Source organism: Jaculus jaculus, chromosome 20 (genome assembly GCF_020740685.1).
Source record: "Jaculus jaculus isolate mJacJac1 chromosome 20, mJacJac1.mat.Y.cur, whole genome shotgun sequence".
NCBI classification, from domain to species: Eukaryota; Metazoa; Chordata; class Mammalia; order Rodentia; family Dipodidae; genus Jaculus; species Jaculus jaculus.
Window position 1 is genome coordinate 25,513,690 of NC_059121.1, and position 8,996 is coordinate 25,522,685.

An 8,996-nucleotide genomic window follows, 5' to 3' on the forward strand; every position below is an offset into this window, starting at 1 on the left:
CCTCTACATCCTCAAAGAGGGGAAATTCTCAAGAGAGCAGCCCAAAACCCAACATGGATTAATTCAGGAATAAGGAGTGGCACAAATGCCCAGGGATTAGTGATTTCTGTAACACGATCGGAGCGTGACAGCGTTAGAACTCTGGTAATACGGCATGATCTTTCCCTAGAAGAAAGCAAAGAGAGCTTGTATTCCATCAGGGGGAATTACAAAGTTGTAAATCACATCGTGCCACAGCCAGCAGCATTAAATACCAACTTTGAAATTAGCACTTTTTTCATAGTAGTTTCTCATTGAGATATAACGCTACAATGCTCAACAAGTTCTTTTTGGTTATAACAGATGTCTAATCAAATAAAAGAAAAGAAAATTCCAAGCACTGCCAATATTATGTATGGTTTGACAGTTAAGAAAATAATATAAAAAGAAGTGGTTAGCATCTATGTTGAACCTGATTTTACTACATTGCATTGGACCTGAATGTTATTAGTAGTCAATGATGTTTTAGGCTCTGAGAATTATTTCAAGAAATATTAAAGGTGTTAAGGGACTGGGGTGGCTGGGCTGGAGGGATGGCTTCAAATATTTGACTATCCAGATCCCACATAAGCCAGACACTCAAAGGTGAGGCAAGCGCAAGGTCACACATGCTCACTAAGTGGTGCAAGTGTCGGTAGTTCAATTGAAGTGGCTGAGGCCCTGGTGCGTCAGTTCTCTTTCTCTCTCTGTCTCTCTTCTCCTGAAAAATAAATAAAGATATAGATCAGGCAAGCTGGGGAGATGACTCATCCATGAAAGGAACTTGCTTACCAAGACTGCTGGCATAGATTCAGTTCCTCAGCCACACATGTAAAGTTGGGTGGACATTTGTTTCCCTCAGCAAGACACCATGGATGTGCCTACATTGCCATACATACATATAAATGAATTAATAAATAAACAATGTTAAAATATAGCCCAATGATCGTATGAGGGGAGAATGTGCACACCTGTATACACTTCTCCAATCTCTTTTGTGGGTGGCTTAAGGTACTCATGAGGTGCAAGTAAATTCCTTGTTGCTGATTGCTTTGAAACTTAGACTCAGTTTTGCCACTTGATTGACAAAAGAATTTCATCTCTTTGAGTTGGCAGTACCTCCAAAGTAAATTTAAACTCAGCCTTCCAGCTGCACCCTCAAAGATCTTCTGCAGGGAGCCCAAAAATAAAAGAGGAAGAAGCCACACAGCCTTCCTGGGGGTAGTGCCCAAGGAGCAAGAAACATGGGCTCTGTATTCCATAACACTACCTCTTGGTCCAGGTTTGCCCATAGACCAGTTCTGAACACCAGGAGGCTAGATGTCATATTGTCTTCCTGTTCTAAATATAATTTTGGGGCTGGAGAGATGGCTTAGCGGTTAAGCGCTTGCCTGTGAAGCCTAAGGACCCCGGTTTGAGGCTCGGCTCCCCAGGTCCCACGTTAGCCAGATGCACAAGGGGGCGCATGCGTCTGGAGTTCGTTTGCAGAGGCTGGAAGCCCTGGCGCGCCCATACTCTCTCTCTCTTCCTCTATCTGTCTTTCTCTCTGTGTCTGTCACTCTCAAATAAATAAATTAATTAATTTAAAAAAAAACAAAAAAATACATATAATTTTGACATTTCAAATATTTATAAAGAAAAATGAAGTTTTGACATGAAACTGTTAAGAGCAATATGATGTTTCTATTGTTTTATTGTAAGACGTGAGCGGGCTGCAAGAGAACTTTAAGATGTATGAGCTCTTAAGATTTATGAAAGAGTAAAGTCCTACCTTTTCATCATTCAGTGCTCAGACAATTATGATGCTACCAAGAACCCCAGTGCCATTCACTAAGTAGTCCAGTCCACTGATAAGTATCCAGCAACAAGATCTCTAGAAGAAGAAAAAAATGGGCCAAATCTCTGGTCTCGCTTGTCTGTATGTTTTAAATACTGTCACAAAGGGATATTTCAGGTTGTAGATGATTATCCCACCATCCTCCATCCAGATGATAAGCAGAAAGATAAGGAAAGAGAAAGATAGAAAGAACATTGGTGTGCCAGGGCCTCCAGCTACTGCAAATGAACTCCAGATGGATGTGCCAGTATGTCATACTAGGGAACCAAACCCAGTTAGGCTTGGCAGGCAAGCTCCTGAACCTCTAAGCAACCTCTGCAGCCCTATATCTTGTATTTTACAAAATAATAGTTTTGAAGACATTGCCTGTGTATGATTGTGAAGTAGTGATAAATAACAAAAATAAGTAGGTCAAGAAAGCTACTCTAACTTTATTTATGTTTTTTTTTTGAGAGATAGAGAGACAGAGTGGACATGCCAGGGAATTCAGCTGCTGCAAATGAACTCCGAATGCACGTGCCCCGTTGTGCAGACGTGCGACATTGTGTACTTGTGTCATTGTGCATCGGGCTTACCTGGGACCTGGAAATTTGAATAGGCTTCCCAGGCAAGTGCCTTAACCACTAAACCGTCTGTCCAGCCCTCACCTTTCTAACATATGCATTGATTAGCAAACATTCTCAGATGCTGCACGGTAAGATAGAAAAGGCACATTATGAAATGTAAACAGATTTTGGATGTAAGCATAAAATATTTATAAATCATGTGAATGAGTTAATGTTTATATATTTGCCTAAATTGGTCAGAGAATCTCAAAATATTAATCTGAATGATGTTTTTTTATGTTCTATTATATTTTTCTTCATTTTAAAACCTTCTTGTCATTGAATAGCCTTTGTTTTAATAACTATAAAAGTAAAACTATCACAATTGTATTTGCTTATGAAAGCATAGAGTCATAATATAAGGCTCAATGAAAAGTTACTTTCCTTCCCCTAGGAAGTATCATATTGTTCTTGTTTTGTCCCTTATAAAAGGCATGCAAATGTCAGTCAAACAAGAAGGGCAGTTAGAGAACAGAAGTCTCCTCTACAGATCACCCAATGTGCATATTCGCGTTGATCCAAGGTCCGACGTAGGAACGGTGAGGTTTGCCAGTGATAGAACTACGATTCACTGGTCACTGTGACAATAAAAAAAATAAAAAAAAAACCCAGAAGGCTATTCAGTGTTCAGCATGAACACAGTGAGAGATTCATGGCATAAGTAATGTGAATGGGAGATGATCACGAATGGCAATCGCTTCAAAGAAGAATGAGGTGTGTCTATTTGAAACAGAAGGAGGTGGTGGTGTGTGTTACTGTGTGTCTGCACTGTCCTCTCTCTGTTCAGGAGAGAAATGACAAGTCCAGACTGCCACTGTAGTACCATTGTTTCCTCTGATGTATGTTGTAAGTATATTTCCTTGCAGCTATTAAAAATAAAGAATGAACTCAAATAGCAAAACTGTGCTGAAACAAAAGGAAGAGAGAATGTGTAATTCTTAACTGGCGCAACAATCATAGCTGAAAGAGCTAAATGGTTGTGTGAGGTGGCAGTTTCAAGGACCATATGGCATAGTCTCATGCTAGTAGGAAAACCACAGTGATACCCATTCCCAATTGTGTAACATGTTTTATATGGGAAAAAAAAATCATGCTGTGCCCACAAACCTCATCCTCATTCTCTCTTTCTCTTTCATATTCTCCTTACTCTTTGTCAGGAAGATTTCCTAAGTAAAATATGCCACCTTATCTACTAGTTTTTACTACACGGTCTGTTAAGTATGCTGCATCAAAATTAGATAAAATTATTTTTTTAGTTATTATTAAATAAGGTGTCAAAGAGATTCTTTTTTCATTCATCACCATAAGCATATGCAATTTTTCAAGTGCTCAGAAATGTTCTCTTCTTTAGTATTTTTAATTGTATCTGCTTATTTTCCATGAATTTCCATATGAAATATCATTAATTATAGCTTTTTGACAATTCGATTGCTTCAATGCACAGACACTGTTCAAAATGTGATGCCTCGGGGGAGTTATAAGACAATAAGTGTATATATCCACCTGTGGGAGAAAAATACATGTGGCTGCAGTATGGTGTGGGTCAAGGAGTACTTGAGAGCAGGTACTCCTGGGTTGAGTAATCCTGAAAACAGCCCAGCCAGACTACTGAGCTCTTAAGGTCTGGTTTCATTACTCCCCCACAAGGTAATTTCTTACTAACAGGCGTGTCTGCATATGAAACTTGCTATTTCCCAGTTCCATGCTAAATCCTTTTACATTTTCCTAGACACCATAGAAATAAGTTAAATTTTTAAATTTATTTAGCTTTTTATTTGAGTGTGTGTGTGTGTGTGTGTGTGTGTGTGTGTGTGTGTGTGTGTACATATGTGTGCATGACGACCAGGGCCTCTTGCCTGTGCAAAGGAACACCATTCGTCTAAATTACACGGCTGGCTTTGGGATTAGACTCGAGACTGTAGGCTTTGCAAGCAAGTGCCTTTAGCTGTTACGCCATCTCCTTGGTTTCCCAGTGTTTTGGACGCATTCCCATTGTATGCACAGTGTAGAGCCGTGCACCTTGCTCAAACCACTCCCACTGTTTGAATCAATTAGTTAGCCTTTTTACATTACCTAACTATTGCTACCCTCCAGTGCTTATAACACCTAAACTTGTGTGTGTTTACTCTAGTTTTCTTTGTTATATTCACCAGTATAGTTTCCTGTTCTTCCATATTTTCCACAATAGGGACTGGAGAGAAGCCTCAGCAGTTAACACACTAGCCAGCAAAGCCTAACGACCTGGGTTCAATTCCCAAGTACCCGTGTGAAGCAAACTGCACACAGTGATGAATGCCTGTGGAATTTGTTTGCAGTGGCAGGAGGCCCTGAAACCCTCTCTTTCTCTCTTGCTCTCTCTCTCTTTCTCAGCTGCTTCTCTCTCTCTCTCTCTCTCTCTCTCTCTCTCTCTCTCTCTCTCCCCCTCTCTAATAAACAAATACATAAACTATACTAAGAAAATTTGTGGGGGTTATAAAGTTTGAATTTTTGCAGGTCTTCCGTCTTGCCATAGAGCAAGGACAATTGGACTACAGAGACAGCTTAGTGATTAAGGTGCTTCTCTGTGAAGCCTAAGAACCCAGGTTCAATTTCCCAGGATCCACATAAGCCAGATGCACAAGGTGGCACATGCATCTGGAGTTCATTTGCAATAGCTGGGGGCCCTGACACACCCATAACTCTCTATTTACCTCTGTCTCTCCCACCCCCAATAAATAAATAATTTTTAAAAGTCAGTACAGGGTTAGAGAGACAGTTTAATGCTTAAGGTGCTACGGACTCACGTTTGACTCTCCAGGTCCCATGTAAGCCAAACGCACAAAGTGATGCAAGCACACTAGTTTGCATGTGCACACAGGATGTTGCACGCATCTGGACTTTGCAGTGGCTGGAGGCCTTGGCATGTCAATTCTCTCTCTCTCATAAAAAAGTAAGTATGGGGCTGGAGAGATGGCTTAGCAGTTAAGCGCTTGCCTATGAAGCCTAAGGACCCCAGTTCGAGGCTCAGTTCCCCAGGTCCCACATTAGCCAGATGCACAAGGGGGCGCACGCGTCTGGAGTTCGTTTGCAGAGGCTGGAGGCCCTGGCGCGCCCATTCTCTCTCTCTCCCTCTATCTGTCTTTCTCTCTGTGTCTGTCGCTTTCAAATAAAAAAATACAATTTTTTTTAAAAAAAGTAAGTATGATTAATTTTAAGATTTAGAATTTGTTTTAGAATTTTAAAACATCAGTATTTTCAATTATTTTAGTCACTTGAAAGTTGTTAATCTTCTAAATGAATTTTAAGACAATGACAATCATTTTATTTATATATTTATTATGTATTTACTTATTTGCACGCAAACAGAGATAGAGAGAAGGGAAACAGACAGACAGAATGGGTATGCCAGGGCCTCAAGACACTGCATACAAACTCCAGATGAATGCACCACCTTTTGCGTCTGGCTTTATGCATGTACTGGGGAACTGAACCCAGGTCATTAGGCTGTGCAAGCAAGTGCTCAACTGCTGAGCCATCTCTCCAGCCCCATTAGCAAATTGCTACAAATTGCCCCATGTTTAGGCAGATATTTTATTTGTTTTATCTTGGTATTATTGGTCTAATTTTCTCATTGACATTCAATTTTCTTATAGAAACAGAAGAATATGGGTAGTACTTTACTGCAAGATTCAGTGTTTTTCTACCTTTACAAAGATACTATCCCGGGGCTGAGATGGTCTAATGGCCGCTCTGCACACTGCTCCTATTTCCTCACGTATCTGTAATATATTCACAGCTTGTAATATTAGACTTCTAGCATCATGATAAACTCAGAAGGTTTCACACATGTGTAACCGATACAGAAGGGAATAAATGGAGATATAAGAAGGTACAGTCTTATCAGGAGGGAAGACTATTCCACATTCTTAGAAAGTGAACAATTGACCGGGTTATAGAAGCTCCATTGCACACAAAATATTAGAGAATGCTTTTCACAGCCAAAGAGGCAATTTGTGGTTTATTGTGGAGAAGGGCTTTCCTGCAGAACCACATTTGAATGGTTGTGTCCTTGGTTTTGACCTTCAAGAAAGAAGGCTGTTTTCTCAAGCCCCGGGGAAAGATCCGGCTCCCTAGCACAGCCTGGCCTATATGATAACAGTAAACCTAGCTGTGGCTTGCCTCGGGATCTCAGGACAGGTGGGCCATTGTTAATGTGACTCGTGCCCAAGGTTGAGCCCTTTGGAGAAAGACATCGGTCACAAGGGGGGGGGGGGGCGGGGAGGGAGGGTATTGTTGGGAAAGAAACAGCTCATGACCATCTACAAATTTACTAAAACTCAAAGGAGCTTGGGTAGTCACACGAGGGGAAAAAAAAAAAAAAAAGTAACCCTTTCAGGTAAACATACAATGTTGTTTAAGCCTAAGCAATACTTTCTCTGCGAATGAGGCAGTAAAATGAAGTCACTACTGAAAATTGATTGTTTAAAAATGGATAGAAGTGGGCAGGGGGATAAGAAAACATGTCTTTTTCAATGAAACTACGACAGGAGTCACAGTGCCAAGAGAAAACTCTGTTCATGCCCCCTGGAGTCATAATATTTGTTAATTTGATCATATCATGAATTGTCACTTAGTGATAATTATGTTGGCTTAATTCTCTGTCTCCGTTCAGCAAAGTACATTTGACCCTGCTCCCAGCATCTAGGCACCGTGGGGCAGGCCACACAGCCATCAGAAAAGCTCAAAGCATATTGTTGCTACCAAAATGACAGCTAGTGAAGGAAAGAGATGTTCTTAAGGGACTGACCTTTTTGTTGTTGTAGTAGTTTTTGTTTTTTGAGGTAGGATCTCACTCTAGCTAGCTCAGTCTGACCAGAAAATTCACTCTATTCTCAGGGTGGCCTCAAACTCACGGTGATCCTCCTACCTCTGTCTCCCTAGTGTTGGGATTAGAGGCGTGCGCCACCACGCCCAGCTTTAAGGGCCTGATCTTGAATGAGATATTTTAGTGGCTTCTGTCCTTGATACTTAAGTCACTACACATGATGAGGTGGGCCAAAAGCTACGAGAAGCGAGGTCCTGGTAGTTCTTCTGCCCCCGGAATGGGACGTGTTTCACGAAACATGTCTGCAGGAGACTTTCAGAATGTGAAAGAGGAAAGGGGAGATGAAAATCCACTGTATTTAATTTTTTTTTTTTTAATAAAGTAGAATAACCAGGCTTAGTGGTGCCTGCTTTTAATCTCGGCACTCAGGAGACAGATTTAGGAGAATCACCATGAGTGAAGGGCCACCTGGGACTACAGTGTGAATTTTAGTGAGTTACTTTTTGTAATACATAGAATTTAGTTCATCCGTTCAAATTATTAATTTTTAATTTTTAAGATAACTTGTGCAATTGAGCATTAGACAAATTTTTTTCTTATGAGATGAAGAACTAAGATTGCTTTCTTTGTTGTTTTTCCTGTTGTATCATCAGCTCCCTAAGTATAGTCATGTGTTACTCTGCTACGCAGTAGCTATCATGTTAACATCTTGACTCACAGGTGATGCTTGTATAGACAAATGATGAGGAAACTACAGATCATCAGTAGATCTTTATCCTTACTGACTGTAGAAATGTCCAGGAAGGACTGGAGAGGTGGCCTGGTGGTTAGAGTCACTTGCTTGCGAAGTCTGATGGCCTGTGCTCAATCCCCCACCACACACATAAAGCTAGAAGCACAAAATGGTACATGCTTCTGGAATTTGTTCATTAATTTGCAGTGGCAGGAGGCCCTGGCTTGCTGTTGCACTCTCTTCCTCCCTCTCCTTGCAAATAAATATTATTTTTAAGTGAATTTTCATGTTTGCCTAGTCTCTGTGAAGGAAGTTTCCATATTTGAGACAGAAGCATTGCCTAGACACAGCTGATGGAGGCTCACACTGACTCAGGCTGTCGTCCTTACAGTGTGAAAATCTGCAACAGGGTTCTTTCTGAGGTGACCAAGTCCAGCCACTGGCGAATACAGCTTCCAGGAAATGATTTGATCGGAAAGACTAAGTGACTTGTTGTTTTTGAAATCACCCATGGTTATTCTACTCTAAATTTTAACCCGAACTGGACAGATGTTTTTCTGGATATGATAACATGGCTGTGATATTTCTATATGCCATTATATTCTTTTATTATAATCTATGGCTATATGTAAATAATTGAATAAATATATAATGAATTTTTAAATATGGCAATTATAATCCTGCAAATGCTGCATTCATTTATATTATCAATTATTTCAAGATAAAAGTTATTTTCAAATTTAAATATTATTGGTTATACTTACATTCATATCTTCTTCAACAGGGTTGATATTTTTATACGAAAACATTTATTCTGTACCAACAGCATATGGTGTCTTCAGCAATAGGGTCTCACCACTAGCCTTTGATGGGTTATCAAGTACTCTGAAAGAAATCTGTCTTCTTTTGTTAAAACTCATAGATCTCTCTGATCCACACAGTTCACTGTGGATGTTAGCCATAGGCTTATACTGGGAGTTACAGGTCAGTGCCAAAGGA